This window comes from Cuculus canorus, chromosome 1 (assembly GCF_017976375.1).
Source record: "Cuculus canorus isolate bCucCan1 chromosome 1, bCucCan1.pri, whole genome shotgun sequence".
Taxonomy (NCBI): domain Eukaryota; kingdom Metazoa; phylum Chordata; class Aves; order Cuculiformes; family Cuculidae; genus Cuculus; species Cuculus canorus.
The window spans coordinates 120,277,133-120,301,673 of record NC_071401.1 but is presented as its reverse complement, the minus strand read 5'-3'; the positions used below and the strand labels follow the sequence as shown (position 1 = coordinate 120,301,673).

At 39.8% G+C, this 24,541-nt stretch overlaps 1 protein-coding gene across 23 annotated transcripts in view; it reads left to right on the top strand.

Annotated features, from left to right (window-relative positions):
* The window catches only part of ZBTB20 (zinc finger and BTB domain containing 20), a 492,045-nt gene that overhangs the window by 126,998 nt on the left and 340,506 nt on the right, over positions 1-24,541 (top strand). For 20 of the 23 annotated variants that reach the window (XR_008453586.1, XM_054088544.1, XM_054088531.1 and 17 more), the window contains one exon: positions 1-122. The exons of 1 other annotated variant lie outside the window; for it this stretch is intronic. The gene's annotated coding sequence lies outside the window, so the exon portion shown is untranslated. Of the gene's footprint in view, positions 123-23,939; positions 24,177-24,541 lie in introns of those variants that run through there. 2 more of the 23 variants (XM_054088617.1, XM_054088611.1) reach the window with 1 other exon arrangement.

The following is a 24,541-nucleotide window of genomic DNA, read 5'->3' as shown; positions in this document are numbered from 1 at the left end:
GGAACTAGAGGGCTCGACGCATCCTTTACATCCTGCGTTTACTCTGACCACAGTCCCTCCCTGTTCTCACAAGTGGAGCTCAGCCCTGCTTCTCTTCCTGTTGATTCCCAGTCAGCTACATGGTAAGTTTTCATTATCTCTAGACTTGTTGCCACAAGTTAAAATTCTGGCAGGCTCTCTCTCAAATCCATTAGCACTGGGTGCTGAGGGCAGAGTACTTCATGCCCATCAAAGATCGTTCAGTTGTATTCCAGGCTGACTGCAAGGAAAGGGAGATAGTATTGAATTAGCATTGGAGCTGAACTTCAGCATAGATGGTTATAGGAATAAAATATGAAGCAAAATATGTGACAGAATTAAATCCATCAGTTCTAATAAAGGAAACAGAAGAAAGCAAAGAAATCTTGGACCCTTAAATCCCATTAACCAGGCCAGAGAGAGAATGTGTTAAAAGGGAGCTGCACAGTATCTTTTTTCATTGTTTGATGAAATAATCTTTTTCAACCTTTAAGTGGTGTATTTAAAAATCCTGGTATTTCTGAAACAAAGAGAATACACAGCCACCGAGCTAGCTGGTTTTTATACCTTCCTTTTCTGAGTATTGTCCTTCAGTACAATACAGAGCCATTTCTTTGTTCTCACAAGCTAGCAGTTAAATTGTATGTAAATGTATGCAAATTAGATGCTGTCTAATAAAGGGAGTCATTAGATGGAAGAAATATTTAGTTTAGGGGGGAGAAAAAAGAAAGCAGGTATATTTTGCAATAGAAAAATGAAAGATTGCAAAACCCCCTCAAACTTTGGGTAAGGGCTTTTTATAAGGCCATTAAAATATTTTCTAAAAGACTTACCCTACTCTTGCTTCTTTTTTCTGCACTTTTTTCATGTGTGTGTATGAGCACTTCTGTGATCTTTTCTTAAAACTTACAGTGGCTATGCTTTGTATATGTACTTGAACAGACATGTAGATATTGTATTCATAAATATTTGCTTTTTTAAAAATCATATAGCCTTGAATTTACACACAAATACCTTGTATTGGGTGTGTTTTTGCCTACTGAGTATATACAGGTGGAATCCATGTGGTAAATTTTCTCTTCATGGATTGATTTATTCATCATGCACTCTGTCTGGATACCTCCTGCTCACTAAATCATCTTCCTCGATTTTATCAATCCCCTCCTCAACAATTTTAAAGCTTCGTTGTTTTGGTATTTTTCCTTCCTATTTTATTTATTCACTAGATCTCATTGCCAGATATATTTCAGTTCTTTTGCTTGCATTTTCTATCAAGTAATCCCATTTGAGGTATGGAACTTACTCAAGCATGAAGCAGCAGAGGCCTTTCTAAACATGATGAAGTTACAGCTTTACTGTCAGGTATCGAAGCACTGAGACGCTACAAATGGGAAGCTTTGTGTCATCCAAAGTGGGAGCTTCCACATGTGTGGATGGAGCACTCAGCATCCATCTAGGCTCTGAAAGATTTAAAATTGATAAACCTTATGTTCTTGCCACTTCTAGGGAGATAAAATTTAAGACTTTAATCTCTCTACTTTAGAATTTGTAGTCCTGCTCTTTCAACTCTTCTGTTTCAGTGGATTAGTATGCATAGATGACACGGCTCAATTATTTTGACGTAATTGATGTATTTTGTTTCTGATGGTCAGCTATCATGGTTTGGATAGGTGAGACGACAGCTGTATGTCGACTGGCATACTTTTTCCATTGCAGTTTTGCAAGTCTGGAAGTCTAAAGACATATATGTATATGTGTATAAAAGATATGTATATAAAAATAATGTTGTTTAAATATTTACATATAAAGCCAAGGGATTGGCTTCCTTCCCAGAATTACTGGAACTACCTTCCCCAGGAACATTTGGACTTGAAAAATCTCTACAGAAACACTTTTCTTCTGAAACTAAACAACTTGTGAAATAAGGGACTGGCTCTGCACCCTTTGCTATTCGTGCAGGTTGTTTTGCTTGAGATGATGGAGAGGCCTCTGTGCGTTGGTAATATGTGTCCAGTTAATGATGAAGATTAATGTATTGCTCTTCCCCCCACAAATTCTCTTTAGCTTAATTTATGAGAGAATGTTTATGAGATAAAGTCTAGCACAGTGGGAATATTTCTGTCAGTGTTCTAGGATGAGTCCATGCAATGTGTTGCATTGGGGCCATATGCAGTATGGAGACAGCAATTCCTCCGGGGCAGGTGGATGGATCACTCAGAACAAACTGGCTCCCTCGGTGTCCAGTGTCCGAACCATACTGGCTGAGCAGTCAGCAGAGAAACCTTAAAATTTGTCTACTACCCAGTGGGAAATGTAGACAGGGTCATTGTAAGGAGATGGTGGATGGTTGATAGTGAACATTGCAGGTGCCCTTGAAGTTACAATAGAAGACATAAGGTGAAGATTGCTCTATGGGGAATGCCAGGATGATCTGAGCTATCATATAAGGATGATGGAGAGAAATCAGGTTAATAAAGTGAGGAGAAACACAGAGTATAGTGTGTATAGGTGACTAGGAGGGGTGAGGCCACACTAGTAAACGGAAAATGTTAGAGGATTACCTGCTCACTTAGGGCACCACTCTTCGAGGCTGTCTGCCATTGAATGTCCTAGGAGAACTGAGTCATTAGTGATGCAGATATTCAACATGGGGTTTTTTTTGGTTTTTTTTTTTTTTTTTTTCCCCCACGCAGTTTGCAATCTAGCTAGTTGTAGCTACACAGGTTCTACGGATTTTGGGAGGTGGTTGTTAATCCTGAAACCCTAATTGGAAGATTTACACTGGAGATGGAACATGCTAGCAGTCAAATGAAGTACCTTCTGTCTCTCACACTTTTGAACAGGATGCAAAACATATGTACAGACAAGAATGATGCTCAGATGAGGAAAGAGTGGTGCAAGCTTATGGGCAGGAATCTGGTTAATTCCGTGTTCCTCTCCAGACTTGCTGTGGTCTGGAGTGATTATTTAGCGCAGGAGAGAATTCGTTGCCTGTGTACTTCTGATGATGCACGTCTTACAACCTTGTCCGACTTGATAATAATGATAATACAGCTTTCCTTCCCTTGAAGTATCTTGTGAGCATATATGCATTAAAGCATGTGAGGCTTCTGCATCCAGTGATAATGAATCCAATAGAAGTACTGTAAACAGACGTGGGAATCAGACCAGTGGTCCACCTGGTCAGGCATTGTGCTGTTAAATAAAGCTACAGCAGAGAGAGGCAGAAGAAATCCGAAGTTGTAATAGCAAAGCAACCAGTGTTTTCGCTAGTGATCTTGAAAGTAAATGAGGATTTCTTAACTTGTGTTTCTCAGGAGCTATTTAAAAAAAATAGTTTTAAGAAATAAAATATGCCGCACTAAACTAATCCTAGAGCTAACGAACAGGCACTGGGACTAGAAGCTTTTGCTATTACCTACTGCTTATTATTGTTATTATTATTATTTCTTTTTAATTATGCAAAGTGCTAATCAGTTTGATTATGCACAGTGCTAATCAGGTTAATTATGCAAAGTGCTAATCAGTTGTTCTCTAAGCACACGAGGAGAGCAGAGGTGCTGGCAGTGAATGGTGGTTCTAGATGGGGGTAGTCACGGCAGTCATTCCTTATTAAAAGAGGAGAAGGTGAGATGACAGGGGGGTTTGCTTCCATTAAAAAGTAAATAAAAAAAAAAAATTAAAGCCATGAAGGTGATAGTTCTGGTGGGGTAATGTCTTCTTTCACAGCAAGACAGACTTTTTTCTCAAGGCATCTCATGCTGTTGGATAATTTCTGTAGGAGTTTGAGTGCACTGATTTGGGCAAATATATTGCAGAGGAGTCTCCTAATGGGTGGGGTACAAGCTGCCCCCACTTGAAAAGTTGGGATGCATAAGTAGAAAATAACAAATTACAGGAGTTTGCTCAGGCTAACATAGAGTCACCTTTAAGCAACATGACTTAACGTAACATGAATGACAGTCGATCATATGTTGGTATGGTTGAAGGTACTGGATGAGCATACAAAATGTGTTTCTTTCAGTGTCAAGCTGTAAGAACACAGGGTGTCTTATCAGTGGAATGTACATTAGGCTACGTTTCCTCTTTAGCGCTAAATTATAAACTAGAATTTTGTGTTCCTGTGAAACAGGATCTGTTTTCAGTAAGCTATGTTCTTCTGACAATTGCTGAAGATTCAGTGTCTCTCTCTTACTGTGCTCAATATCTATTATCTAACCAGTATTCCTTATTTGATTATGTTTCAGTGTTGGTGTGGGATACATAAGCGTTACTTTTTTCAGTTAGTAATGGAGATGATATTCCCAGAGCAGACAGCTACTTGCTCATAAAAGTCTTGGGTAAAGAATCTTAAGAGATTTTTTTGAAGTCATTAAAACAGAAGACTGCTCCTGTATGAGGCCATCAGTACTAGAAGGTTAATGCATTAACAATGCAAGAGAAATTTTCCTTGAAAAAATAATCATTGAAGGTGCTTACTTATGGGGAGTTGTGACCGGTTTTCAAGTATATATAATGTAGGAATTAAAGAAAAGCATCAGTAATGTATGGTTTAAACCAGAACCTGAAAATTAATAGTATTGTCCAAGATCAAGTCTAGTGCCTTGATCTGGAGGAAGGGAGTATGTGATGCAAATATTCTAAGCAAGAGGGAGATACACCAGACACCAGCACCCTGAGACTTTGGCTGCTTTCCTGTATGGTCGTAATCCTCTGAAGTTAATGCACAGCTTCCTCTAAACTGATGGTGAATCAGGACACTGTTGCCTCTAGGTGCTGCTCCAGAAAAACTCGATCCGTTTGCCCAAGACCTGAATTTGACTTGAAATAGTTGATTCCACAACCAGACTATTTCCATAAATCTACTATTTTGCTTTCCTTTATTGTCAGCATGTCCAGTGCCTGTTTGCTCTTTGATTGCACTCCACAGTCCTCCCTCATCAGCAGTTTGATGAGACACAATGGAAAAGTTTGTATGGCCTACCAAAATCGGAGGAAAATGCAGACTTCTTCATATGATTCCATCTCATCACACAGCCTTGCAGGAAGCATATGCTTACTTAGGTTGCTGCATTGACAGAAAAGTGACGGTCGCACACGTTCTGGATTATTTCTCTATCTTCAGAAGGCTAGGTATATTATAGCAGAAGGGGATTAGTTTGAAAGTTTTTGTGATGCTTTAGGTATGTTCTTTGGTATCATCCACATCTTGTCAAATGTGAGCTTAATCCCGTGGAAGGAAAACCACAATGTTTTTTGTGTTCCCATGAGTGTTTTCCCCCGAGTATTTAAAAGCTGTTGTAGAGTCAGAGGGCTGTTGAAAGGCCAATAGCATAAACCACACATCATAGTATTTGCATGCTAGAAATGTCAATCTACCTGAGGCATGATCATAACCTCTGCTGAGTTTCACTGTCTCAGTGGCCTCGCTGGCCTTCTGATGAACTGGAGAGCTAGAAAGTGAAAAAACTCACATTCTGTTCCCATTTCTACTGCTTTCTTTTTAACCATGATAAATTGCATCACTTTTTGCTCTGCTTTAATTTTTCTTAGTGGTAGAGTGTAGATGATGATATGGACCTAATGTGTGTGTGGAGCAGCTGTTAGTAAGGCAAGTGTATTGTTTGCAAAGTGCTCAGGATTAAAGGGATTGTAGAAGTGCAGTGTACTATGGAGAGTATCTGTGTTATTAAGAAGCATCAACAAATCTTGTAATATTGTGTAAATTAGTGCAGGTTAGCACCAAAATAGTTTGTGTATTCCTAAAAAGTGACATAAGTGGATGGAGAAAACTCATTTGCCTTGACTTTAGGCTAATGGATTAGCAACAAATGAAGAAACCCTGCTAAAGAAATGTGTGCCTCCCGCACTTTAAGAAGCAGGTCTCTAGTAAACAGAGAATTGATTTGCTTGTATGGCAGAAAGCCATTGCTTCATAACTCTTTTTGTACCTTCTTGAAGACCTGGTCTTCAGAGGTGCAGGCTAACTGCTACTCAGCTCTGTAGAAGCTGAGCCTGCTCATTGGCATTCACAGGACTAGGAGCTGGTGGGGAATTAATAACAAAAAGATTTTAAATGTTCAGCCTGACCTTTTAAAGTTACTGACCTGCATTCAGGTTACGGATACACAGCAATTTTCTCTTGTGCTGCAAAGACTCTAAATGTTAAATCAGTAACTTGATCAGACTGGCAGCCCTTTCTACTCCCCATTCACTCACGCCCTACTGCCATGACTGGAGTAAAGGAACAAGAAAGCTATCTAAACACATCCGTATCTTACTATGACACAAGTACTTGGAAGACGACCCACTGACATAAACTAACACAAAGTGACACTTTGTTTAAAAAGTTGTTTTGAACATCTTCTCCCATTGATCTTCTGCAAGGGAGATAAATAAACACTGTGTGTGGTGCAGCCAGGCTGAGTATTTTTGCTTCTATGAGTGTTTATACATTCTGTGGTGGTTGTTTGTGTTGCTGTTTGTTGACTGTAAATTCCAGACCTGTATGTTTGTAATGTATACATTTGCAGGAGTGATGCAGTTTTGGGAGTATGGTCAGGGCAGTGCTTTTTATGAACACAGCCAGATGAATAGTAGATGACTTTTTTTTTCTCCATCCAGCATAGTGAATTAGTCTTTGTGCTCCCAGTGAAAGAGAGGGCTGCGGTGGCAGGAGCTGTAGTTAAGCAGGACTTTCTGTGCTCAGATTAATGCAGGTAGGTGCATGAGGAAAGCCACGTAGGATTCGTCTGGTAGGAATCAAGCTGGCTTTCTTTTTGTTCTAATTAAGAAACAGGTCTGTTGTGCTCTCAATTTGTTGAGTGATGAGAATGAAGCACGTTTTCTCTTGGGATAAAGTGACTGAAGTTGTTACAGATGATAAAAGTCCCTGTGGCAGAGACCCCTCCTGCCCCTCTGTTTCTATTTCACTGTTCTTTTCCTTGTTTCTGAACAACACCTCACCTTTGGTCTCTTACTGTTGTCAGCATCTCAATACCTAGGACAGTGGGAGTGTGTAGAAGATTTTGGGAATGGATGCAGGCACTATTTTGTCCACTGAACTGAATGTTATAGTTTCCTCAGCATAATGTTACATGTAGGAAGAGTTCAGCTTAATCAGTCATTGTTTCCTCTGTTAAGTGGAATTTTCCTTGAACCTATGCTTCTGTTGTGTTTGTGCAGGTTAAAATTACATGTTTCTGATATTACAAGTTACTTAAAGCCTGCCTTGTGTTTTCCTTTTTGTTCTGTCTCATGAAAGTTATCTCCATTTCTTGGATATGGGTTTCACTGTCTTGCAGTTACTGTTTCAACTTCTGTCATTTGCTTCTAAGTTTTACTAAGTTTTATCCATTTGTTGTTAGTTTTATTAGCCTTAAACATAATTTCTGGGGAGAGCTGCTTCTGCTATGGGCCTGCTGTTTACAAATCTGATCCTAGAGGAAAATGTTTTGGTTTTGCGCATGCTAAAATGTTCTGATAACAACTTCTGAGAGTACTTGTGCCTTCATGGTTTGGAATGATGCTTTGGAAAATGTTACTTGAATGTGGCAGAGAGTTATCTTCTTCCTTCTCTTCTCGACACTTGTTCATCTCACCACCCTGACAATAGCTGTTCCATGAAAATAAGGAAGTCCTACTATCACTACCACCTTCCTAATTAACTCAAGAGGCAGAGATCTACTTCAAGGCTGTCGTAGTTTTGTTGACTGCAAAGCACTGATGTGTTGGTGTGTAGCAGATTCTTTTTCACTTGTCTATTTGAAAACACAGGGAATTAAATACACTAGATAAGGTGAAAGACATTTTCACTTATCTTAAGTCAATTCTGTGAATATGAGATTTAAAGTTGGCAGAGAAACTGTAATTCAACTTCTCTGTGCTTTTCCAGTTCTTAATTATGTGATCACATGCTTTTTTCTGTGGGAACTAGTCTTCTCATAGTACACCTAATGGACCTGGTCCGAGGTTGAAGAGGGGTTCCTTAGTAAGAGACTGTTTTCTTTAAGATCAATTGCCTCACAGGAAACACTGGAAAATGTTTAATATATGAGGCAGGAGATAGCAGGAAAAGAAAAGATGCTCTTATTCTCAAGATTACAGTGAGAGCATGTCTGTGCTTAAAGTGAAAACTGTTCTTGAATTGAGTTGCTTGTACAATCAGACATCTTTAGGTGGATTACAAAGAAAGCTACTATTTCTGCTTTCTCCTACCAATTCCCTTGCTCTTTTTAACTCTTCACTAGTTCTACCTTTTAAAACATTATCTTTAATTTCCTTTAAAGAAGAAAGTCAAATACAAGTAGCAACAGCCTAACCTGGTCTTGCCTTTCTTCTCATCACTTTGGTGGTACACAAAAGACTTTGTTTTCTTCTTTTTTTTTTTTATTTTCATCCCGTAAAAGAGTAATTTCCAGGATTTTGAATTTCACTTGGTAGGAAGTACAGTATGTTCTGCATTATTCACTGACAAAAGTGCACACAACTCCTCCTGACGCTTTGACAGTTTAGTTGGAGATGCTGCGCTAAGTAGAATGTGTCTGCCTATAGCCAGGTCCGTTTTCTAAACACTGAGAATTCAGCTGTTTTCTCATGCATTCTTTTTTTTCCACATTTTATTACTATGAAGAGAACACAAAGAGTGCTTGTTTCTTTCTTTCTCTCTCTTTTTTTTTTTTTTTTCCCTCCAGTTGACACAATCAGTATTATTTGAAGGAAAAAATTACACACAGAATGGGAAATAGGGTGGGAAAATGTAATAGGATCTGCAAATCTTTTCTGTCTTGTCTGAGTAAATGAGAGCTGATGAGAGATGCAGCACAATGAGGGCTAGGGAATGCTAGTGAACTGGTGTATAAGGATTGTTTCATTTTGCTTCATCTCATTTTACTGTATTGAATTTGAAAGGGAAAATTGCAGCGGACATGAAAGTTTGCTGTGGAGGCGCCTCGGGTTGCTGTACCCTTGACGTGAACCTGGGCAAACATGAAAAGGAACATTAAATAAAGTGGTGTATGAATTGTGTAGGTGTGCTTCCAAAGCTACTTTTTGAAAAGTGCCCCTTCAGAAAGAGTGGCCCTGCTTAGGGTTATTCGGCTGCTTCTGTTTTTAATCTCTCTTTACTGTTCTATTAAGTTACCAATCTGGGAGAGATGTCTGGGGGAGAGGGCGATTTTCTGGGTAGTGTTTTTGTGCATGTTGCGGGTCTTTATATTTGTTTGGGGGTTTTTTTTGAGTCAAAACAAAACCAAACTGATTGTCAGGCACACATTTTGCAGGGTTATGTGACAACATCATTTTTGCACTCAGATTTTTCAAGAAGACTGGAAGGAAATTATTTCTTCCCCCACCCTAAAGGTTCATCTCACTTTTTCAAATGAATGTAGTACAGACCAGGACAGAACTTAGAGGAACTTGTTCCCAAGTAGGATACTACTACAACAATGCACTTAACAGTAGATGCTTTTATCCAAGCTCAGTAGATGCATATTGCATGCTGGAAGGAGGAGCTGTATTTAAAAATGAGGTGTGAGTCACTTTAATCTGAGAAGTTGGTTTTTTTTGCAAATTATTATGTTACCTTAGGCATGGATAATTCCTGAAAAATGGGGAAGAGAGGATTTGTTTTTATTTTCTAAGTCAAAGTCAGTCATGGAGGTCTGAAGTAACGCAGCATGAACAGCAAACACTTCTGCATAACATCTCTGACAACACAGATTGTAAAATTTGTGACTCCTGTAGAAGCCAGTGCTCTTCTGAAATACACTCAATGATGAAACATATAAAGATTAAATTTGTTTTCAAATGTAAATAAGAAAATTGTTATGTTCAGAATTAAGATCCAACATCCTGTCTTGAGAGTCCAGCTGGTGTGATCCCAAGGAAGGTATGTGTCATGAGCAGATTCAAGACTCTCGCCTTCAAAAAGTTTTTTACTTTTTGTATTTTTGTGAGATAGGTATGCTAGTCGAGAATTTACTTGAGAAGCAGTTTGCTTTGTACACTCATCCCCTTACCAAGATCCCCAAGACTGCAGAGGCTCGGAATAGGGTTGGTGGGAACAGGAGGAGGAGAAATGAAGGGAGATGTTTTTACTTTTCTCCAAGCAAAAGGATGGTTTTATGGCATTTCGTGAAATAGCTCATCTATGGCTCTGGGGGCAAGGGAGACATTAAGTAACTTTTATTCCTTCAGCCTTTATCTGAGAACACCTTTCCTTCTTAATGAAGACCTGGCAAGTGCAATGGTATCCACAGAGAAGTGGGTGTCTCCGGATGTGACTCTTTCCAAGGTGCATCTCTTGAGCTCAGTATCTAAAATCTGGCAGTTACTAAGTGCCATGAACTCATGTTGCTAGTTTAAATAAAGTCTGTTTTTCTCCCCTTTGGTTTTGGAGGTGGAAGGGTCCTCATTTTTTTTTTTTCCCAGGTAAATTCCATAGGCTCAGGTGATTCTTGGATAACAGAAAAGTGAAGATAACAAAAGTCTTTCTTCTGTGTAAGGAATGGGTAGCTCACAGAAGAGAGAGGCAATGTTCCCTGTATGATGAGTAGATGTAATGGCTAAACACCATTAAGAATAGATCTTAATTAAGAACCAGAATTTAAAAGCTGGTTGAAATCCAGAAAGGGATGCGGTTTTGGAGATGGAGTATGGAAGTTTTCTGTATGGCAACCGATTCTTTCTCCAAATTATTTTAGTCTAAGTCTTTATGCTTTGCAGTCTGAATAGCTGTCCTATCTCATGTATGATAGTAATTCAAGGAATATTCTTTTTAGCAGAATAAACAAATTTTGCCGCTTGACGTGAAATGCTTGTACTAGCAAATTCCACAGACAGCTTCTGCCCCCTCAAATATTGTTTTGTCTGATTATACAATCTTGAAAGTTTAAAATTGACTGGTTTACTGTAAGAAGCATTAAGTAAATGCAATCTCTCTATTTTTAATAACAGTAGCTCAAATTTCATGTGAGATCACACTAGTCCTCCAGTGTAATTAAGTTTATGGTTTTCTTATGGACTTCAAATGTCTGTGATGTGCAGCTAATAGTATTTTTTTAGACGAGTATTAGGACACCTCGGCAGCGATGCCAATGTGGGCTGATATCTATCAGCAGTGCAGACACCACAAAGTAATGGAAATTGCAAGACACTTTACTATAACTTGTCTAAAAATACTCATGACAGCAAAGCTTTTTTACCTGAGTTTAGAAAGTGATAAGGCTCTGAATTAGAATGAAGCTTTATAAATGAATCAGGCATGAAACAAAATTTTCAAGATTGTCTGTAAGTCCAGAGTCTATTGAGAGTGAAGTATGGCTGAATACTGGGGATCATCTCCATCTTGGATTTTGTATCATGACTGTACATACAGTCTGTTTTCTGCTACATGAATCTTAACTGTATGCCAACATAAGGTTGCATGGGGAGCTCTGGAGAAAAGCTTTAGAAGATCTGTTCGTCTGTGTACAAATGTATTCTCATACACACTCATTGTTTTTTAACGAGTTGTGATTTTTTTAGTATAAGAGCATTATTTTTTTTTATTTCTAAGGAAAGAAGATTATATTAAAGATGCCTAACAATTGCAGTGAAATAGCCTCAAATTATTGAAACAAAATATTTAATTAAATTTAAACTGGTTGGTATTTTCAGTAGATTTCAAAGATTTTTTTTTCTTTAAGATGAAGGTCAAAACTTTGAATTAATGACAAGGAAAAATGTTTCTGAATTGGCTCCATCTGTCCTGGTTTTAGTGCCTTCCCACCTCAGTCATGTCAGTAGATAAAACTGGGCAGCTTTTAGTCCTTTTAGACCCATTCCCTCCCCACACAGGAAAAGGAAATGAGACACGGAGACTTGTGGGTTGGAAACTAACACTAAAACAACTTCAATGCGATAACAATAATAATAAAAGGAAGATAATATTAATAAGAGAATAATAAAATATATAGAAGTATACAAAACCAATTCATACTTGCCTGATGACCAACACATTGCTGCTGCAGGGAAGATCTCAGACTGGGCTCAGTGGCAGGCAGGAGATGGACTGAGGAACTGAACTCGGGAACCTCTGGCTGGGTTCAGGGGCAGACAGGCGGGTGGGATCTTCCCTGAATGCTGGCCATGAAAGACGAAGAGTGAGACCTTGTTAAGGGAAATGAGAAAATATGGTAAGTATATCCATGTAGGGCTTATATATTATTGATAGCTGATTGTGATAGAGTATTGTATCAAGAATACAATAAGAACAAGCATTGGAAATTGACAGCTACAAGAATACTGTTCAGTTGTCCCATGTATAGCCCCAGTCCAGGTGAATCAACAGATTGTGTAAGAAATGTCAGACTTAGAATATAGGTATTAGATTTTTATGACTGGAGGAGGAACATGACCTATTGAAGCATCACTTCTGAGGGAGAACCGGAATGAGGCAGTGGAGATGAAAAATTATCAAGGTGGACTTTTGAATTAATGAGGAATAAAGAACTAAGAACACATGGAAAAACACCCATAACTTTTCAAAGAAAATACCTATTGTATAATGCTTCATAAATACCTGATGATTTTGTGGGGCCTTTGCCACTCACTGAGTTGGTGGCCCAACTCTGAGTTGTAAATAAAGCAAGCCTAGAGTTACTCGCTCTCTGGTGGAAATCCTTTAACAGACCCTCACAATCACTAAGCTTTTATACTGAACATGCAGAGTATGACATGGAATACTTTGTTGGCCAGGCTGCGTCACCTGTCCTCTCTGTTCCTACCAGCAGGTGTGGCCCTCTCTAACGGTAATGGAAAAGTTCTCACCCATCAGCTTTCTAGAGGAGAGGGGTTCCTCTGAAGTATGGTGTGCTTTGTGTAAACATTTAGGGACACAGTAAAGACCAATATATAGCTGTGGGGTATCTTCTCAGTGACCTTGTTTCAAGCTCATGAGCAAACTCCCGTGCAGTGCTTGGCTGTGTTGTGGGGATGACAGATCTGGAAAATATCTGGTAGGTACCCATAAACTAGCCCTTCCCTTCTTAAAACAGCACATGCAAATGCTAACCAACTGTTCATTTTGTTCATGCAAATTTTTGCCATGCAAATTTAGGCTGCAGGTTTCCTTCCTTACGCATAAAGAGGCTGGAATGTCCTTTTGAGTGGAAAATAATAACAAGAACAGTTTAGTGGCACCATCTTTTTTCTGTTTTCTCTTTAATCAAATGAGCATCACAGGGACCTCAGTGAGACCATGACATCAATAAGGTCTACAGGATTTGGCTCCACAGGTATTAACTGACATCAGTCTTACGGGGAGCTCTCTTTGCCTGCTATCTGCCTCTTAGGGGAACTGATGGGGGTGGGAAGGGGAGAGGTTGGGACAGACCATGGGAGAACCTGCTGTGGCATCTACTGTCCATTGCTGATTAGGAACTGGTAGTTGACATTTTAGAGAACATGCTTTATATGAAAAAGTGATGAGTGAATGGGAATTAAAACAAAAGAGTTGAAAATACAGGTAATCAATCAAAAGAAGATCAAAGAGAACATACCCCCACTGATGATCATGTATCAACAGATGTGGAGAAAGCTGAGGTACTTAACAACTTTTTTGCCTCAGTCTTCACCGATAACTGCTCTCCTCGCCCCTCCTGGGTCATGGGACAGCAAGATGGTAACCAGGGGGTTAAACCCCCCCACACAGTAGAGGAGGATCAAGTTCTTGAACACCTGAGGAACTTGAACATATATAAGTCCATGGAACCTGATGAGATGCATCCCGGAGTCCTGAGAGAATTGGCAGATGTGGTTGCCAAGCCACTCTCCATGATATTTCAAAAGTCATGGCAGTCAGGAGAAGTCCCTGGTGACTGGAAGAAGGGTAACATTGTGCTCATTTTTAAAAAGGGTAGAAAAGATGACCCTAAGAACTACCAACCTGTCAGCCTCAGCTCTGTGCCTGGGAAGAGCATGGAATGGATCCTCCTAGAAGCTATGCTAAAGCACATGGAGGGCAGGGAAGTGATTAATGGCAGCCAGCATGGCTTTACCAGGGGCAAATCCTGTCTGACCAATTTGGTGGCCTTCTATGATGGGGTAACCACAACAGTGGACACAGGTAAAACAACAAATGTGATCTATATAGACTTCTGTAAAACCTTTGACACGGTCCCCCACAACATCCTTCTCTCTAAATTGGAGAGAGATGGATTTGATGGGTGGATGGTAAGGTGGATAAGAAATTGGTTGGATGCTTGTATTCAGAGAGTAGTAGTCAATGGCTCAAAGCCCAGATGGAGATCCGTGACAAGTAGTGTCTCTCAGGGGTCTATACTGGGACTGGTGCTCTTTAGTATCTTCACCAATGATATAGACAGCAAGATTGAGTGCACCCTCAGCAAGTTTCCAGATGACACCAAGCTGAGTGTTGTAGTTGTCACACCGGAGGGATGGGCTGTCATTCAGAGGGACCTGGACGGACTGGAGAAGTGGCCCTGTGAGAACTTCATGAGGTTCAACAAGGCCAAGCGTAAGGTCCTGCACCTGGGTTGGGGCAGTTCCCCATTTTCAGTACATGGTGGGGGATGACGTGCTTGAGAGCAGCCCTGCAGAGAAGGACTTGGGGTGCTGGCCGATGAGAAGCTTGACACGAGCCAGCAAGGTATGCTTGCAGCCCAGAAGGCCAACCGTATCCTGGGCTGCATCAAAAGAACCATGGCCAGCAGATCGAGGGAAGCGATTCTGCCCCTCTGTTCCTCTCTTGTGAGACCTCATCTGGAATACTGTGTTCAGTTCTGGAATCCTCAACGTAAGAAGGATATGGAGCTGTTTGAATGGTTCCAGAGGAGGGCTACAAAGGTGATCGGAGGGCTGCAGCACCTTCGCCACAAGGACAGGCTGAGAGAGTTGGGCTTGTTCAGCCTGGAGAAGAGAAGGCTCAGAGGAGGTCTTATAGTGACCTTCCGGTACCTGAAGGGGGCCTACAGGAAAGCTGGGGAGGGGCTATTCGTAAAGGCTTGTGGTGATAGGACCAGGGGGAACGGGTATAAACTGGAGAGAGGCAAATTTAGACTAGACATTAGAAAGAATTTCTTCACTATGAGAGTGGTGAGACACTGGAACAGTTTGCCCAGGGAGATTGTGGCTGCCCCATCCCTGCAGGTGTTCAAGGCCAGGTTGGATGGAGGCTTGGGCAGCCTGATCTAGTGGGATGTCCCTGCCCATGGCAGGGCCGTTGGAACTAGATGATCTTTAAGGTCTCTTCCAACCCAAACTATTCTATGATTCTAAAATAAGAGCTGTAATCAATATAGACTGGTATCTGAATAGCCAAGGATGTTTTCTCGTAGTGAATTTGGGGCAGATATTGCAGCAAGCACCACAATAGCGGGGTCTTCCCCCCCACTGCCTCCTCCCTTTCCATTAAATCTACATTTGGAAGGTGGATGGTGCTGACTCATAAATTAAATTGGAGTAATACATACAGTGTATATATATTTCTGTCACTTTGTCTCAAATTAAACACGAACCTTCTCCCCTGACAAGATGATAGAAAAGTTAATTGCTCGCCCTGGCTTTAAATTGGAATTTGAATTTGCAAAATGCTAAAGGTTTATGAGATCTAAATCATGAGGAGCTTAAATTACATTCCTGTGATAAAATATTAATAAATCAATTAAAACATAAGCCGAGTATAATATTACTTTTTTTGTAGGAACCTTGAACACAATAATTCGTTAGAATGTGCAGTAACAATTATTGTATCTTTTTTAATTTTCTTTTTTATTAGGTTTCTTTTTTTTTTAAACTGGGGAAAAGGCAACATCAGATGGGAGCACACCACACAATAGTGGAATATTATCCTGGTACCAAATCTAGTCATCTCCCAGTAATGATACACATACATACAAAAGCATCTGAGCACGCCTAACTGCACACATGGTATCATGGCTTCATTGTAACAAGATACATTCCCTAAAAAGCTGGGACCTGTTTTCGTGCTTTATACCATGAGAAAGAAGGGCAGTAGCATAGAAAGAAGGGAAGTAATCTCACTATTCCTGTCTTTTTTTTTTTAACTTTTTTCTTTTCCAGCCTCTTCCTGTGCTGGTTTATTCTTTTCTTATTCTCCCTTCCCTTTCTGTATACAAGATTGGTATGATTTCAGTGTTAAAACCATCAAAAAATCACAGGCCTTTACAGCTAGCCTGAATTTTGTGATGGGGAAACCCAGGCTAGAATTGGATTTTGTTTCTAGGTTTTCAGTTACGTCGTGAATGACTCTCACAGCTCTAATCTTTACATAACCCATTTCTGTGTACTATATAAAGAGCACTTCAGACACAGTATGAAACTTAGTTATTATTTGAGGAAGTAGGTGGTGTGCTAGCTCAGCATGCGTTTCTTATATGCAAACATTAATACACAAGGAATGCAATTATTACATATACCTGCATACATCTAGTGCGGATTCCTTCGTCAAGTGCTTTTTACCTTCCATGAAATGACTGGACTGCATGTCTGTTACAGCTATGCTTGGTAAGGGGTCTAATTGCTATTATTGCATTATTTGTGTTGAATTTTTGAAACGTTATTTAGTACAAATTACACGTTAGTGCCAAATTGGCAGCTTTGGGGACTGAAGTCTGCTGTATGTATCCGTAGTGTAGGTACCATGGCTGAGTATGCTCTGCCCACCCTGCAACCCACAGTCTTCCACAGCCATTGCTCCTGCTAGCTGTGAAGGATTTACTCTGTGCTCTCATATTTTCACTAGTTGCAGGCAAGACCGCTGCTTCTGCGCTCTTCTCCTGTGGGTCATCTTGCTGAAGCTGAGGGATTTTTGACTAAACTATGGAATTTAAATAGATGCTCAAGTCAGGTTCCATTCTTAAGGGATGAGTTGCCAGTTGAGGAGAGGACTATGAGCAGTGGGTGGCAGGGAAGGGGTGCGCAGCTGCTGCTCCCCCTCTCCACCTGCTAGCAGCCTGCAGCCATCTCGCTGTAAGCGGTACAGGGCAGCTGCCGTTGGCCAGCTGAAAGCAGTTAGGGCCAGAGTAATCTGGGGAAGGCAGTGAGAAGAGATCCAGGAGCAGGTGGTGGCTTGTGCTTCTAACCACCTGTTGGAGTAACACTTCCCTGTAATGCCCAGAAGCAATGGCAGGCTCCAGTTTTCCCTGGGTATGTTTCCTTGTGATGCTAAGGGCCCTCCCCAGGGAGAGAACACAACCAGTGGATTCAAGGATCCTGCTTTACTGTGCTTCTGCCTGTCCTAACTTAGGAGTGACTTCAACTTACAATTAAACTTTAGTTTCTAAAGACTTCCCCATTTGCCATCCCTCTGCTGATGAGGCCAGTCAGGTTCTGAGTATTAATGCAGAGTATAGTAAAACTTTATGTTTCTAAGCACATATACCATGTCAGTACTGCTAAGCTCCTCATCAATATTGAAGAATCAGTTGTTATTTTTTACATGCATTGCTCTTCATTATCCTCCTTTTTTAAGAAGGGAGATGTTGGAAAAGTCACTTTCCACCAGCTATGATTTGTGTAGCAAGCCAGTGGAGGAGATTCAAGTGATTATGTGTCTTCCAACAGCCCACTCTTGCACTGAACCTCACCAGAATTGGAGAAACACCAAAGATGAGGACTCCTGTTCATCAGGAAGTAGAAGGCAATCATTGAGCTTGTTTTATGCAGACTAATAAGCAGCTAAGTTTCTTGTGGCTACAAAAATGAGTTAGTCTTTAAACTAAAAAGGTAAAACCGAGGGCTTCATATTGCCAAGATGGTCTGGTCTTCCTTTATTACAATTTTTAGAAATAGATTGTTGAGGGTTGGCCCAGTGTTGATTATTCATAGCACTTGGTAGTTGCATTACTAAATAGATTCCATACTTCATAAATTCTGTTTTAGAATGTGACAGAATCTTTGTGAGTATTCCTGTAAATAATTTTTTTAAATTGGTTTAGTTGAAGTTTGTGTATGTGTAGGGAGGTGATCCAGATTTTTTGTGTACAGGGATAATTTCCAGCAGAAGCTAAGAAAACTTTTAAAGCCAAGTTCTTTTTCAGTGATATCTTTCTGTGAATCATAGGAGTTACGCTGGAGAAGTGCTTTCTTTGTGGCCCACTGACCTTGCTGAGGGAGGAAGCAGGTTATGGGCACAAAAGCATCGTTGCCTCCTGCCCTGTCCGGAGCTGGAAATTTATGTTAGCTGTGGGTGATATCAGGTGCTTGAGGTGGTGAATTGAGGCTGGCGTATTGGCTTCTAAAAATGGAGAAGAGGGTGTGGACTGGCCACTGCCAGTAGAGGCGGTACCTATGGCTTTGAGGACCGTCCTGTCCAAAACCTTCTTCCCCTGCGCCTCGTGGGGATCACCGTCCCCTCTTTACTTTTGCCCCAAGAAGGCAGCCTGTAGATGGACAGATGCTGTGGTAAGGATTTCCATGCCTGTTGGGGGCACTGAGGTTCTTGCCGATGATGGTAAACATGATTTGGCTCCCTTGCTCTCGTAATCAGGCTTACTTGCTCTGAAAACAGAGATTGCTCTATTGCAGTGCCAGGCCTCTAGCAATACCAACTGTTAAATAATAAACAGGCCCTGGTTGTTGGCAGCAGCTCCCCAGCCCCCTCTACGTCCCTGCCAACATGGAGTACCCATTCTCTGGGTTTACCTGCCCGCCTGTGCTCTGAAACACAGACCAGCGCCCGTGTTCAGTAGAGGTAGAGGCAGCCCAGAGACATCAGTCTCTGTCTAATCTGCTTAGTTTATTATTCTCCTAGGACCTGGAGTGATATAGCAAACATGCAGTGCTTTGGCAGCACTAACAATGGCTGTGCTGTCGTTCTAGATAATATTACAGACTTTTGCCTAATGCATGGAATATTTTTTCCTCTGTTCATCTGCTGGTTCTTTAAGGTCTTTACCCTTTTTCTTTACTTTTTTTTTTTTTTTTCTTTTTTATTTTGGTGGGAGTGTGGCTTAGCTGCTGGGAGGGACGGGTTCTTCCTTCATCAGCTCTGTTTTTTCCTGCAAATTAAAAAAAAATAAAATAGTTTTTAACTGGCTTGTTTTCCTGGTGGCAGAATGGTATTTATTGTTTTATTGCATTAAGAAGTATTACCAAGCCTTTTTTATGTAGTTTATGGTTAGAATGGGCATTGGAATGAAGAATAATTTTTTTTAGTGAATGAAGTGACTCCATTGTGGAAGGCACTTCAGCAGGAGGAAATAAATACTGCAGGAAAAAAAAGCCCCCATTCTTATCTCCATTTTGGCCAGTTTTGTAGTTTTCATTTGATTTCTGTATTGCTGCACACACTGTACACATGTGGAAATCAGTATGTCCTGTTTTATCCAGAAGTGACGTTAAAGAGCTTGGAGATAAGTTAGGAAAAATATTGTGATGTTATGAAGAAGAAGAGATTATACTGCAGACTTAAAATGTAACTGCATGAATAGACTGGAGTGTACATATTAATTTCCCTTTCGTTCTCTAAAATCTGGAGTGGAACACAAGCCAGTATTTTCACTTGGTAGGATAATGATATATTTTTTTTAAACCCATATATGAAATGAATTTTAAATAATGTCTTATTCCATCTCATACAATTAAAAAGCCCTGTATTTGGTGTCAGCTAAGCTTTGCACAGCGTATACCATTTTTACTCATTTGTGAGACAATTCCCTGAGCTATGGGTTAACCATGGCATGGATGCTAGGAAAGCTCTTCATGTTTCAACAAATATTCCACTATAAAAACTGCACTGGTTTCCAGTGTTCTGGGAGAAATTCTGTCATAAAATTTCCTATCAACTCTACTTGATACTCCATCCTTTATCATAATTATGGCAGGAGCAAATATAAGGAAACGAATGTAATTAGTAATCAGACCTGGGAGCCCTGCCCTGTCACTCGCTTTTCCTATTAGTGTTTCCTCTATGCAGCTTTGCTATTACAGGTCTGAGAACCCTTTTAAACCCTTGCATAATTAGTGTTCAGTGTTTGAATTAAGAAATACAAGAGGGTGAGGTCTAAGACTTATTGGTGCTATTTCCTCTTAAAATAGATGGCATAATACATGTATATCTATCCATTTTCAATAAATGAGTCAAGTTAAATACTGCAGGCTAAGGTAGTAAAACTTGAGTTTATCTAAATCCTTGAGCCAAATCTCATCTTATGGGATTTTCAAAGCACCTAGATGATGTTAGGAGACCTACACTCTTTGATTCCCATGGCATTTGTTTTCCTACCATACTTGAGCACTTCTGAAAACTCCTGTGTGTTTTTTTTAGTCATCCCTGAAGGCCTTGGCCTGAACAAGCATCTGGTGTTTGACGCAGTCTGTGTTGAGACTGTGGTAATGACTTCTTCCCCTGTTTGTCATTTGCCTGAGTAGATCTCTACAGATGGTCTTTTGATTTATTCTTAATGGGAAAAAGTTGAAGTTCAGTGCTTCTGAAGGTCTTCAAAATTTGGGAGAAGTGTCAGACAATTAACTTTTTAGTTATCATGTTCTTCTGAAATGTGCAGAATTCACATTGTTTAATACATCTCTTTTTTATTTATTTATTTCATAAGAATGTTGAGCCGATGCCAACAGATAATCTTCAGGAGGGTGGAACAGGGCAACTACAGGTATGCAGGGAGAGGCAGTGCACTCAGGAGATTAATGAAGTGTCTTTGCAGCTGCTATTGTAGGAGCTGGAAACCTTGTTTCATTAAGCAGAAAAATAAACTATAGAAACAGAAGACTCCCTCTTCTTCTTTCTAAAAGTGTTTCCTTTCTTAAAATGCACATTTTTAATCCAGTGGGAAGAGTCTTTTCTTACTGCTGACATACTGCTTAAATCATATTGTTTTCAGGCAGTAGGTAGAGTGTGTAGATGAGTGACATTTGCTTGTAAATGTAACTAAAACATAGCTTTAGTGACATCAAAAAATTATTGCATTTATAAGCTGAACCATTTACAGCAGGTAGAAGGAAAATTCAAAGCTAGAGGTAGCAATGGAACGTGTCTTATGTCTTTCAGTACCTGGAACTATGTCATCTTGGGGTGTGATTTATTTAGTTAAAAGAGTTTGTCTGGTCAGTACTTGGCCAACAGTTGCCACAAAGAACTACAGAAAGCTGTGGGAGCAATTCAGTAGGTGGTGCTGTTCCCTCGAAGGCCTGCTTTAACGCTTGTGTCCTGCTAGATATTTAGGGGTATTTATTTCTAAGGCTCTAGATTTCAGGTAGGATGTGAAAATCTAGCTATTTGTTGCCTTAGAAGTCTCATTAATGCTTTTTGTCAGCTGTAGTGGTATTCTTGGATACATATTTGAACTTTCGGGACCATGGGGGTGGAAAATTTGGTAGAGGATAAAACAGAATGGTTTCAGAGCCTTCTTTATAGGTTCTTGAATCCAAAACTTGAAGCAAATTTCAGGATTTGTAAATTCTAGGAATTAGAACCAGGGGAAAAAAAGAATCCCAAAACCTTGTGGCAAGAAATAGGAGGATTTTTCCTCGCTGTGTGGATAGCATTCCTCCAGGTAGCACAAGACCTAGTTTCCAGCACAAAGCGAAGCTGAATCCAGAAGCAGACTCAGAGCTCTAAGACCACAAATATTCCAGAACTGAGAGTTTCTTTGAATGTGAGCTCTCTGTGATGGCTCTCCACTGAGCTATGCTCTTGTGAAATACAGTCACTTAACTAACAAACAAAGCAACACTTTTGGGTTTTGTTTTGTTTGTTTCAGAGGATGTGAGTAATGTCTTCCCAAGCTGTCTCCAGAGTTGAGAATTCTTCTCAGACATCTTCAGAAGCAGCAAAACCTGTTGCACTGTGCTGGGCATATATGCATCTTTTTGTGGAAGAAGTGCTTCCTACAGTCACTTGGAAGAAAACATTTTTTTTTTTAATTCTGCAGGTCACATAAGATATAACATCAGAAAATTCCTTTTGTATGGTTTGTGGTTTTAAAGGACTGTTACATCATCACACACCTTTTGTGTGTCACCATCTGTTAGATTTGTCCAGTCATCACTGTTTTGAACCCAGTTATGCACAGACAGTATCTGCCCATCTTGAGATCATCAGGAAGTTAAAGCTCCTCCCTTCCATGGATAGTTTTGTTCCCATGGTTAATCCCCTTGCTGTTTAAAAATGTGTTATTTGTTTCTGGTTCAATTTGAATTTTCTTTCTTTTTTTTCATTCTTGGCTCCATATTCCAGGCTTTTGTTCTTGCCATGCCTTTCTTCACCCAATTGAAGATCACTTTAGAAAACAATGCCACAAAGAAAAGTAAAAACGCCTTCCCAAGCCTACCCGCTACCTCCTGGTTATGCCTCCAGTGATTTGCCACATTGCACTGGGTGTTCCTGTTCAGTTGTTTGTTTCTTGTGACCTCTAAATCCTTTTCAGAATTACTGTTTTCCAGGGTGTAGCACACCCCATATGCACTCTTGCCCAATCCTGTGGATACAGCTTATGTTCCTTTTTCTTACAGGTATGCCATACTAAAAAGTTTTATTTGAAAGAGCAGAAGCCTGTGCAAATGCCTGATTGTCCCCATCTGTCGATGCCCTGTTCTCCTGATGTTTTATCAGTCTTTGTGTCACCTGGAAATTTTTATCAGCAGTGATTTTATAACTTAGGGGGTCATTGATCAAAATGCTGAATATCATTTGGGTTATTATTCATTATACCTGTGTCTCACTAAAAACACCTGTGTTTGAAGACCCTCTAGGTAACATTTTTCTGAGGGTCTTCCATTAGTTAGCTGTTCAACACATGTTTTCATCAGCAGAACTGGAACACTCCGTAGTATTCTTAAGTCAAATGCTTAAAAAAGTGTATTATCTCTTAGGCTTAGAAAACTTCTATACTTAACAAAGAATTAAATCAGACTTGCTTGAAAAGACCTATTTTCCATAAAATCATGTTGATTAGCACTTATTATTTTCCTACTCTTTACTTTTCTATCAATAAATTCAGTCTCAGCATACATGGGTGCAACTTTACTGGTGTCTGTAGATTTGTACATTTTGCTCACTTACAGTGGTTTTTAATGATCATGTATTATTAAAATAAAATAGAAATAAAACAAAAAACAAAGGCTAAAGGTACAACAGTGTAAACAGGAGTGCTTTAATGTTTGAAAAAAACAGTCTATAACTTCTCTGTGTGACTGTGCATGGAATGCGATGATAAGTCTCAGTGACCAAAATCCAAGCAGGCAGTGAAGGCGGTCTCTAACTGGAATTTTGATCCATCAAAATGCTTGTGGGACTTCTTACAAAACTTCATGTCGGATATGAATTCTTCTGTCTTCCATAAAGCATAGGTATATGCTTTGTGAGCATTGACATTGTACTCCCACAATCTTCTCTCTTTAGTACTAAAGCTTGGTTTTCCTCAGCTGGTCTCTTCTTTCATTTTCTGAAGTTCAGAAAGGGAATCTACTTTAGAAGTCCTCAAGGCACCACAAATTGTAGGTGCTGATGAGATGCCTACAAAGCAGCTGTTCTGGTGTGGAGGTGGGAGTCTGACTCTTGCAAACATCTCTGTGTTTCTTTTGGATAGCTTGACAGGTCATTTTAATTCCTATCAGATGTTGAGATGTTTTGCACTTTAGACACCCTTGTCTACTTTACACCTGGCATTTTCTTCTAGTAAGCCTGAAATATTTACCATTTACACTAGTCTTCAAAGGAAAAATGTTGAAGGGCTCTGCAAGCAAGATGTATGGACTACTGCATTTAACTGTCTAGTGTATAAAAATTTGCAAGATGTGTTGTGCATCTAGAAATATTTTAATCTTGTATGAAATAAATGTGTGGATTTTATTTTGTCTCTAGGGCATGGAGATTTTGCCAAAATTGGGCTGGCATGGATGGTTAAAAAAAAAAAAAAAAAAAAGAATTAGAGTATACGAGAATGACCTACTTAAAAAAAATTTAATTGAAAAAAAAAGAGTAATGGCTTGTAGCTATGGGATAATCGAATTTGGGACACTGGTGACTACACTTTATCCTAATCATGCTTTTAATTGACAACAGACGTGTTTGTGCTTTATTGCGGAAGGACTTTGTGATCAACATACCTTTGCTGCATGAATCACTCAACCTTTTATGATGCTCTTCAGAGAAAATAGTCCAGGATTCTAATGTACAGGTCTTGGATTTTATTTTTAATCCATTTGCACTTCATTCTGAGGGAAATTCACTATAATAATTGAAAAACAAACAACAAACCCACACCCTAAAATCTGAACACTTAAATTTCTTTCTGTTTAAAGGATTACATAGGCAAACGTTTCCAATGAAAGTTATGTGGCAGGTTGTTATTGCCCCTATTGAAAATATTTGGGGTAGGGACTCCCTCTTTCTGCATGGTCCAAAGGGTTGTTGTTTCTGACCTGACTCTCTGGGTGTTATTGTGATACAAATATCTTAAATGCCAGAATGTATGGACTGGAGGAGTTGAAACAGAATTGAAGTAATTTCTGTATTGTAATGGCAGATAAAATTCCAAAGTCT